The sequence below is a fragment of the Coenobita brevimanus genome, chromosome 61, assembly GCF_032717465.1.
Source record: "Coenobita brevimanus isolate Jiangsu-jjx chromosome 61, ASM3271746v2, whole genome shotgun sequence".
In the NCBI taxonomy this organism is placed as follows: Eukaryota; Metazoa; Arthropoda; class Malacostraca; order Decapoda; family Coenobitidae; genus Coenobita; species Coenobita brevimanus.
The window spans coordinates 39,524,296-39,532,409 of NC_137014.1; the positions used below are offsets into that span (position 1 = coordinate 39,524,296).

Sequence of the window (8,114 nt, forward strand, 5' to 3'; positions counted from 1 at the left end):
CGGCAGGGGGAGGTCGGCGTTGACGGGCTGCTGGGCTCGCCTAGGGGTCCGAGGGCTGCGGAGGTCTGCCGGGGGACGCGCCGTCAGGTGTGGGCTGCGGCCTCGTCTCCTGCTGGTACCTGGGGAAGACAAGAATTTCCCAGGGGTGGGAGGTAGGTCCCGACTGGGACCGGGCCTCTGTTCAGGTGACACTTTCGGGGCAACTCTCCCGGGTGGTGTACAGCTACCCCTGCAGGAGTTAGCTGACTTTAGAGGACACACGGAGGCCGTGGTCTCTCTTGTACTTAGGGAGGGTAGCACAGAGGCGACTCTCTCTCTTGTCTTCACAACTGCCGTGGCACCAGGTTGATCGGTCCTGGAACCAACTTGTGGCTTTGTGTGAGGGTCTTTTATCCTTGGTGTGGCTAGGGGTGTGGGCCCCGTATAGTCCACTATTGGGCCTCCTGCCCTGTTTGTTATAGAGGGTTCTTCTCCCTCGTCAAAGGACCTCCTGTCCTGGTTGTGGCAGAGGGTATTATGCCCTCGTGGCTCACGGTGACAGAGGGTACTAGCCCCTCGTGGCTCACCAGGGTTGTTGCAGCAGAGGATGGTACTTCCCTGTGGCTCGCGGTGGCAGTAGGTGTAAACACCTCGTGGCTCACCTAGGGACCTCCTGTCCCGTTGGGGTGAAGCTGTGGTCGTCACCACAAAACTACTAGGGACTGATATTGTATCAGTCCCACCCCACTGCTGTTGATGGTCAACCCGCCGTTGAAGTTGTTGCGGATCTAGGCTCACCTGGCGTTGGGGCAGTTGCGGGGAGAAGGGGCACAGGTCAGTGGTGGTTGGGTGACCCTTTTGCCCTGGGTCATTAACCTCCCGTGATCTCTTCCTCGGGTGGTGGGGTGGTGGTGGCCCGGTGGTGGAGTGGGGGGTGGCGGGGCGGAAGGCCCGGCGGCGGGCATTTTATAGGAAGTAGGAAATAAAGACAGAGGGAGACAGTTCTAGAGTTGACCTGTTGCATAAATGAAGGACTGGAAGTAATGGTTAATTCTTGCATTAGAAAGTTGGACAGAAAAGGGATGAGAGTTTGTTGCTAGACGGATGCTACGTGCCCGTCGTAAAGGTGAAGGGATGCAAGCAGACAGTTCAGAGGAGCAGTGACCATTGAAGTAGCGACTGAAGAGATAAAGATGCAACATTGCGGTGAAGAGACAGAGGTTGAAGGGGGCCAGTAAGAGGAGAGCTGATGAGACGAAAAGCCTTTGACTCCACCCTATTGAGAAGGGCTGTATGTGGGGAGCCTCCCCACACATGAAAGTTGTACTCTACACAGAGGCGAATAAAACCTATATATAAAGTCAACAACTGCGCAGGGGTAAAAAGGGTACAGAGTCGGCTTAGCACACCTAATCTCTTGGAAGCAGATTTTGCAAGAGATGCAGTATGATCTTTCCAAGTTAAGTCCGGAAAGAATGAAACCCCAAGTATGTTTAAGGATGATGCAGGATTAAGCTGGATATTATTAGACCTCAGTGGGTACTCCTGTGGAAGATTTTGTCGGGTTGATAGGTGTAAGAACTGAGTTTTTGATGCATTAAAAACAACAAGATTATGTTTACCCCAGTCAGAGATAGGAGCCAAGTCGGATATTAGGTGTGCCATAGCCTCATCCCTTGCTTGTTGAAGTAACTGCAGAGATGGACGTTGCGAGAACCGCATGGAAAGGTGAAGGGTGGAATCATCAGTAACAAGAATAACATGAATACTACACCATGAGAGTAAAGTGACTAACCCCTTGTATCCAGTGATAATTTTAGATTATTCTTGCTACTTCCAAATGGTTTGCTTCTTATGTTGAAGGGGTAAATGAAGTCCATATTGCTCCAGTTCGAAAAGTCTCTTCTAGGCAAAATAAAAAGCTTCCAGATGCAGCAAGAACAAAGTAAGAAGGAAGCTGCCATAACGAAGTGGTCAGGCAACTTAAATATGATGCTCTTGGCATTTGCTACTTGCTTTTAACGCAGGGGGACCACCTCCATCGTGACCCGGGTAGAAATGAGTGCATGTGACAATGGAGACAGCAGAAACTCTACTTCTTTTACATTAAGCTGGTGTCTTTTGTGGCAAGAATAAAACAGTGCCACAGCTCTCCCCACAGCATGCTTTCTGACTGCTTTTATGTTCTTGTGTTAAGCTCTTGTTACAGTTCAGAATTCAAGATGGTGAGATGTCAGTTTTAGGCCAAGTCAAAGTGAAGAATACAGCGACGAGCTTTAGGATAAGTCACTAGGAGTCACATCATACCTGGCAGTTACCCTTCGCCTTTCATTTTGTCTCTTAAGGCCTGTATTCATATCAGCTAAAGAGGCTCCCTATACTTCTACCTTACCAGTTTATGTTTGTACATGGTACATTAATACTTTCCTTTATGTTGTTTATGGAAAGTATACTGTTGGGGAAATACAAGTAACAGAAAAGAATACCAGGCCATACTGTGCAATACAGATTGCTGAGATGCGAGTCTTAGAAAGCCTCCTACACTACAATCACTGCCACTTTCTCCAACGAACTTGACATACATACATCTCGAGCTGATGCATTTGTAATCTCTCATTCCACTCTGCCACACTTCATTCATAAATAAAGCAACTCCTTCCTTGCATCTTCCTTGCCCATTCATGCCTGACCTTACATATATATATAATATATATATATATATATATATATATATACATACAGTTTATATATATAATATTCCTTCATTCTTTCCTCTTCCTTCTGTCTGTGCATGAGTCTACACTGAGTGCCAAGCCAAATGGTTTCCTGTACACCAGGAAACCTTTTAGTAAGCTGGATGGTAACCACATAACCAAATTTTGGAGCCTGGTGGTAGTGGGTAATTACGGCGCTACAATCAGATTGAACCAGTGAAGGTTTATGTCCAGATGTGGTTGGGGTTAATTGCTGATGTTATGCCACACAGGGATGAGTGAGGCTGGTCACTCTCATCTTAGATGTCAGGGCTGACCTGCCTAGCCCCGGGCTCCTACGCTCCTCATGGAGCAACGTAGGACTGGATGGTGGATGGCTGAATGGATTATTATACATAATATAAACTGTACTGTACATATTAAAAATTACATACAGCATTTACAAAAAATTAAATCTTAATTCAACATTTTCAGTAGTCTATTTGTATTATTTGGTACTGAGGGACCTGTCCTGAGTGACAGAGGAATTGGAATATGAGGAAAGGTTACTTACTGAAGAGGAAATGGGAGGCTGGACCCTGCCCCCACTTAACAGTTACAAATGATGTAGCAAACCATCACCCACTACAGAGAATGTAGCAAACCACTACCCATTGGCTGTGTTGCAAGCAATTTCATACTTTTTACAGCATAGAAAGGATATTCTTTTTCCAGTTTCATGTCCCTAGAGATCAAACAGTCTTATCCTGGATCTCCTTGCCTCTCATGAACATGAATGTTGTAGTCATGATGATTCATCCATCTGTCATCCAATTCCACGTTGCCCCACAAGAAGCGTAGGAGCCGGGAGCTAGGCAACTTAGCCCTGACATTTAAGATGAAAGTGACCGGCCTCAATCATCCCTGAGTGGCATCATGTGAGCAACAAATCCCAACCACCCCTTGGATATAAACCTGCACTAGCTCAATCCAATTGGAGTACCTTAATTACCCATCTTAGCCCTGACATTTAAGATAAGAGTGACCAGCCTCAATCATCCCTGAGTGGCACCATGTGAGCAACAAATCCCAACCATCCCTTGGATATAAACCTGCACTAGCTCAACCCAATTGGAGCACCTTAACTACCCATTAAACCACCAGATGCCATAATTTGGTTATATGGTTACCACCCAGCATAGTAAATGGTTTCCTGGTGTACAGGAAACCCTTTGCCTTGTCACCCAGTGTAGAGTCACCCGCAAGTAGAAGGAAGAGAAAAGAATGAAGGAAAGAAAGAAAAACAGAAGAGGGAGTGTAAAGTCACCTGTAGGCAGAAGGAAGATGAAAAAACGAAGGAAAGAAAGACAGAAAAGGAAGGAAGGATAAGAGGGAAGGGCAGACACCCAAAACAGCACTACATCAAGTGAGTAGATGGTGAATAATAATACTGTGATATAATTCTTCTTATCTACAGGTGTTTCCAACCATGCTTTCTTATAAAGTATATATTGTAGCGGCCGTGGCTCAGTGGGTTAGAGCGGTCCCTCTGACTGAAGGGTCGGAGGATTGAATCCACCCAAGGGTCATTGGTAGACATCAGGAAGGGCATCCGGTCATAAAATGCTACACGCTCCAAACCAAAGTCCTCTACCCAGGGGCAACGCCTTAGCCCTTATCCAAAAAAGGGGTACCTGGCGTAAAAAACTCACTTTATACTGTAGTTGACTTATGGTAAAGCATCCAATACTGAACAACACTTTTCACATATTCATATGATACACTCTTCAAATAAATTTTTATTTTACTTCAATATTATTACTAAAAACGAGACTGGCAGAGCATCCGTAATATCCTAATGATTATTATTTTTTTAGAGGAGAGAGAATTAAAAAAAGAAAAAAAAGCCAGAAGCCTGCTAGGATTAAAAAACTCAAGATTCGTTCATTCTGAGATAACTGGACACTGTATTTAAAAGACTGGTGGTTATAGGCACAGGGAAATACAGCAGACTGAAGAAGACTGTTCCAGGGCTAACCTGGATAACTAAGATTATCAGTTAATTCTTGCATACAGAGTTGAACAGAAAACAGGTGAGAGTAGGCTGCTAGATATATGCTATGAGCCTGCCATATTGGAGAAGGTATGCATGCAGACAGTTTGGAAGAGCAATGATAAAGATATAAAGCTGAACACCGATCACTATATTAAATATGCAGTTCAAAGAATGAAAATGTGAAAGTCGAGAGGCTGAGGATTAAAGAAATGGCAGATGAATACAGGACGAACATAAGGGAAGAGTTAGAACCAGTGAATTGGAATGAAACTGATCTGGACAGCCTGTGGAATGCATACAGGGATTGCTTAGTCAGGAATGCTTAAGTGGTGTGTCGTGTGGCAAGAGTAACAACAATGAAGAAAGGTACAGCCTGGTGGGATGAAGAGGTTAAGAGAGCAGTGGAGGAAAAGAGGAAGAAGTGGCTAGAGTAGTTACAGGACAAGGGTTCAATTAAAATAAGAACTGAATATACTGTGAGCAAGAAGCACGTAAAGAGACTAGTGAAGAGGAAAAAGGAGGTAAATGATGACCTAGGAAGAAAAATGAATGCAAATTACTCCAAAAATAGGAAGTTATTCTGGAAAGAGGTGCAGAAATGTAGAAGTGACAGTGTAAAGAAATGTGATGGTTTGAAGGATGTATGTGGTAGATTATTAACCAATGGGGATGCAGTAAGGACCAGAAGGAAAGAATATTTTGAAAGCCTGAAGAATGGGAATAGAGGGAGCAGAGCCACTGTAAACAAGACTGGTTTTGGAGGTGTGCAAAGAAGGAATGCAGTGATAGGAAACATGATACTTGCACAGGTGAAGAATGCTGTGAAATGGCTAAAAAATGGGAAAGAAGTGAGGTTGATGAGGCATATGCAGAGATGGTTAAGTGTAGTGGAGAGAGTGGAATGAAGCGCTTGTTGGAGATACGCAAGAAGGCATGGATGAGTGAAACTATGCCAGCAGAGTGGAAAAAGGATGCAACTGTACCCCTGTACAAAAATAAAGGTGAGCGAAGTGAGTGCAAATATTATTGTGGCATACGTTTATTGAGTGGGGTAGGGAAGGTATGTGGAAGAATTATTACACAGAAAGTAAGAGAGATATCAGAAGTCCTGGTGAGTGATGAACAGGGTGACTTTAGGAGTGGCTGAGGATGTGTGGATCAAATATTTGCAGTGAGACAGATGGTGGAGAAGGCTTGTGCAAAGGCTATAAGGTGTTTATGGCATTCATGGATCTGGAAAAAGCATATGACAAAGTAGACAGAGGAGTGTGGAAGGTTTTGTGAATGAACAGCGTAGATGGTAAGCTGCTACATGCCGGCAAGAGTTTTTATGATGGTAGTGAATGATGTGTAAGAGTAAATGGGCATCTAAGTGAATGGTTCACGACTGGTGTGGTCGTGCAACAAGGTTGTGTGATGTCCCCATGGTTGTTCAATATATTTATGGATGGGATGATGAGAACAGTAAAAACATGAGTAATGGAGAGGGGGATGGCATTGGTAATGAATGGTGATAGGTGGAATATTTCAAATTTGTTGTATGCTGATGATGCAGTACTGCTTGCAAATACTGGACAAGAACTTGGCAGACTTGTGCAGAGTTTTGCTGATGTCTGTGAATGTTGTGCACTGAGAGTAATTGTAAAAAAAGTAGTGATGGTTACTGAGAGAGAGGGTGACTTCCAATGTGATGTTACAGTGAATGGAGAGAGACTGGAATTGGTGAGAGAGTTCAAATAACTGGGTACAGTGACAGAAAAGAGAGGAAAATGTGCAAAAGAAGTGGAAAGTAGAGTAACACAAGAAAGGAAAGTAGCTGGTGCAATGAAGGCCTTAAGAAACAGAGGCTTGAGTGTTGCAGCTGCATGAGGCTTACATGAAGGAGTGTTAGTGCCAACTTTAACAAATGGATGTGAGACTATGGTGTGGCATGAAAATTATGTTAATAGTGACAGCAATGGAGATGGGACTGCTGAAGAATGTATGTGGAGTACAGAGAATGGACAGGATATGAAATAGTGTGATTAGCGAAAGATGTGGAGTGAGGAAGTCGGTGGACACTAGCATCGAAGAGAGTGTACTGAGATGGTATGGTCATGTGGAAAGAATGGATAACAATAGAGTAGTGAAAAAGGTACAGTATATCTGATCGACTTTGATGGAGGAAGGAGGCAAGGTAGGCCAAGCAGACGGTGGAGGGATATGGCGGATAAGCGTGTGAAGAAGAGAAGTTTGGAAGTCGGTGAGGCTAGAGTACTGACAAGAGATTGAGCTGGCTAGATAAATATTGGGAGAAGCGCATGATCAGGGACTTGGCACCCTTTTTTAATGTGAGAGCATCCGGACTGACTCTATCGGATACATGTATGTTAAGCTACAGAATGTGGTCAATGATTTTGATGTATCAGATAAAGGCAGGATTCTATGGGCTTGAATGGTAAGTGAATGGAAGCGTGGCCCATTGGACTGGGCAAATTTGGGCTGTCAAGACGTTGCTATACCTCACTCTGCCCTAGGGTGGAAATGGAGGTTTGGATGATGATGATGATGATGATGATGATGATGGAATTTTGTATTTCAGAATGGCATCTAGATAATCAATATACAGGTCACTCTCGCTATAACAATGAGATGCATTTGGAAAAACCCATCACTGAGCCAAGCTATCTTTAAAAGGGAACGCTAATAGAAAGTATAGAGATATGTTTGGGAGCCTTGGGATTCCCCTCCCCAACCAAGTCCAAAACCCACCCAAATGAGTCCAAAAACAAGTTCCTAGCTCACTTATAACCCCCAAATAGCTTTAAGACAAGCTAAACTAATCTGAAAAACAGTTTATATGTCACCTAAACCCAAAAATATAATCTGAAAATCATCAATAACAAGTCTGTAAAAAAATAAAACTTAGTAAACTGTACCCCAAAAAACAGTGTTCACCACACCTACCTGTACGGCTAAAACACGTTAATCTAAGTCAAAAAACAGTTAGTAAATCAAACTAAACACAAAATCAAGTCTAACATATCATCAAAACCCATCGCATAACCAGGGACTGGCCATCGTTAGGTGGGGAAGGGTGTTAATTTTTTTTACATCACTAAGGCAGGGTATAACATAAACGGGGATCGTATAGCGGGGTATACCTGTATGGTATTAAAAGAATTACGAAATAATCAGAGATACTGTGGGAATTAACCCCATTTAACTACATTATACTGTATTACTGATATCCTCAAACTACTTTATTAATGAAATGGAAACAGATGATATACCGTTCATACTTTTCAACAGTATCAAAATACTATGCTCTTTAGTCTGATGTATATTTATTAAGTATGGTAACAATACAGTTGTTAAAAAACTAACTTCTACTCTGTAGTGGCTGA

General features: G+C 43.3%; 1 protein-coding gene across 1 annotated transcript in view; it reads left to right on the forward strand.

Annotated features, from left to right (window-relative positions):
- Window positions 1-8,114, forward strand: part of LOC145403539 (proteasome assembly chaperone 1-like) — a 79,392-nt gene that overhangs the window by 19,283 nt on the left and 51,995 nt on the right. The gene's annotated exons all lie outside the window — the stretch shown is intronic.